Source organism: Harmonia axyridis, chromosome 5, assembly GCF_914767665.1.
Source record: "Harmonia axyridis chromosome 5, icHarAxyr1.1, whole genome shotgun sequence".
In the NCBI taxonomy this organism is placed as follows: Eukaryota; Metazoa; Arthropoda; class Insecta; order Coleoptera; family Coccinellidae; genus Harmonia; species Harmonia axyridis.
Window position 1 is genome coordinate 33208919 of NC_059505.1, and position 2587 is coordinate 33211505.

Consider the following 2587-nt stretch of genomic DNA (forward strand, 5'->3'; position numbering starts at 1 on the left):
GTTGGTTTGTGAACTAGATATACGTAGTTATTTATTATTTTCATAACTGGTGGAAGAAGAAATATAAATATACAATTTTGAAACCAATACAGACAGCCGCATTTTGACTTCCACCTTTCAATTCTGCCTTTAGAGACTAATGTTGGTTTGTAAAGTAGATATACGTAGTTATTTATTATTTCTATAACTAGTGGAAGAAGAAATATAAATATACAATTTTGAAACCTATACAGACAGCCGCATTTCGACACACCATGAAAATTTGTGCAAAGGTTCAAAGTAGGTTTGTGAAGTAGATATATGCAGTCATTTATCATTTTCATATCTAGTGGAAGAAGAAATATAAATATACAATTTGTAACCTATACAGCCTACCGTCTCTTGACTTCCACTTTCAATTGTCTTCATATATTAAACCTAACCTAACCTAACCTAACCTATACAGCCTACCGTCTCTTGACTTCCACTTTCAATTGTCTTCATATATTAAACCTAACCTAACCTAACCTAACCTATACAGCCTACCGTCTCTTGACTTCCACTTTCAATTGTCTTCATATATTAAACTGAAAGACTATTGACTTAGAATCCTAGTCGATATCGTTAGGAACATAGGAATTAATGCGTTTTTCTTCGAATCGTCGAAGCCATAATCGAATATGGAAAGCGGAACCAAAAAACGAGCACCCGAGGTCGTATCTGTCGAGTCGACGATTTGTTAGGAAATTAGAAATGATGAGAAAAAGGCGGAACCCCGTTGATCTAGGCGAAATGATCGCGTGAGCAGGTGAACCGTATAAATTGCAAAGTTAACAATTAAACAATGCCCGATCCGGACAGAACATTCACGGTTAATGCCGTCAGTGCATGTAGGAAGCGAACTGTGGGTCAAATTACTACCTGTCACTCGTCTGAAAACCGTGGCTCTCTCCTCTAATTAACGCTAAACGGAGCCTTAACAGAACCAAACGTGCCTAACCCAAGATACGTGCATGAACAAATTCGGGATGACCTGGATGGATCTTTTTTGTGGTTCTTGAATTGTGATTGATCGATGTTTATTAATGCTGAGTGTTTTGGACTGCTATTGATATCGATTAAAAAATTCGAGAAGAGCTCTGAATATACGTCAGGAGCTTTTGAACGCCCTTTGATATCATAGAAGTGTATATGTAAAGGGTTTTCCAATAGGAATTATACAATTTAAAACGGTAATAATGGCAACAATGTGTACTATGTTTGACATCTCTTATTTTTTGTGTAATTCGGAAACCATGATTTGCTGTTTGAACTTTTTCACAGATATTGAATATATGTTATTTCCAGTCAAGATGCTTATCTATGTGTACCGACACTCAAACATTTTTTGTGATCTGTATTTATATCCTTCTCGATTAAAAATTATGGTATTGTTTTTGTCGATGCCTGCTCTGAATTTCTGTATTTTTTTCAGCATTTCTAGTTTCCATTTCTACCATCTTACTTTCGCGTAATTGCATCAAATCGGGATATAAAGCTCCTATCACAAGTACGTTGGTGTCATCTGCTTACCTACTTGTCACCTTGCTATTTTTGAGTGATCACCCAGTGTGTAGTCATTTAAGTATATAATGGAAAATATCAATCCTGCAATGGTTCCTTGTGGTATACCCAAAAGTAGTTATTCCTTAGTCGATCTATTTACTTCGTTTTCAATATAGTAAGTTTTTCCAATAAGGGGTCTCATTTAGATATAAAAAAACGCATAAGAAAAATCAATGGATCTTCATTTCATTGTTAAGAGGAAGATATGTTATTAACGACAAAAAACGATATCATCCAAATGGCTGCCATGACTACGGTTGCAGCACCTTATACTCTTCATGAAATTTTCTATGGTCAATTCGCACATTCACGGCTGTATGTACTCGAATTCCATCTCTAAGGTCTCAAAACGATTATGGAGCATTGGCATAGATCCTATATTTCATGTGGACCCAAACAAGAATGTCAAAAAGTATTAAATCACAAGATCTCGGTGGCCATTGTGATCACCTGTGCAAAAAATAATACGGTCATGGGGTCAGGAAAGTTTTTTTCCAAAATTGCCATTGTTTCGTTGCTAGTGGGGCACATAGTGCCACCTTGTCCACGTCAATAACTTCCAATTCCGGCCATAAAAAGTCATTGATTATATAGCTCGGTTACGTAATCCATTCACCATAACAGTTGCACCAGCCTCATTTTTGAATAAATATGGTCCAATCACACCACCCGCCCAAAAATCGTACCAAACACTGACAAGTTGAGGATGTGGAGGCTTTTCAACAACATACCTTTCGATGCCCTTTTCACTGAAGATGATTTTTTGATGAGAATGTGGATCATTTTGGTCATTTCAAGGACTTAATCAGCGAAGATACGACGTTCTCTGCGATCGACCTGCTTGAGTTCTTGTCTTAACTGAATCAAAGCCTTAAGAGGGATTACCATCAAGTGGTTTTTCGCGTATCAGTCGAACTTTGGTATAATATTCATTTTCCCTCTGGCGCTCCTACTATGACCAAACTTTGTACGGTGTACGAAGTTGTACTTCACTTCACTTCAT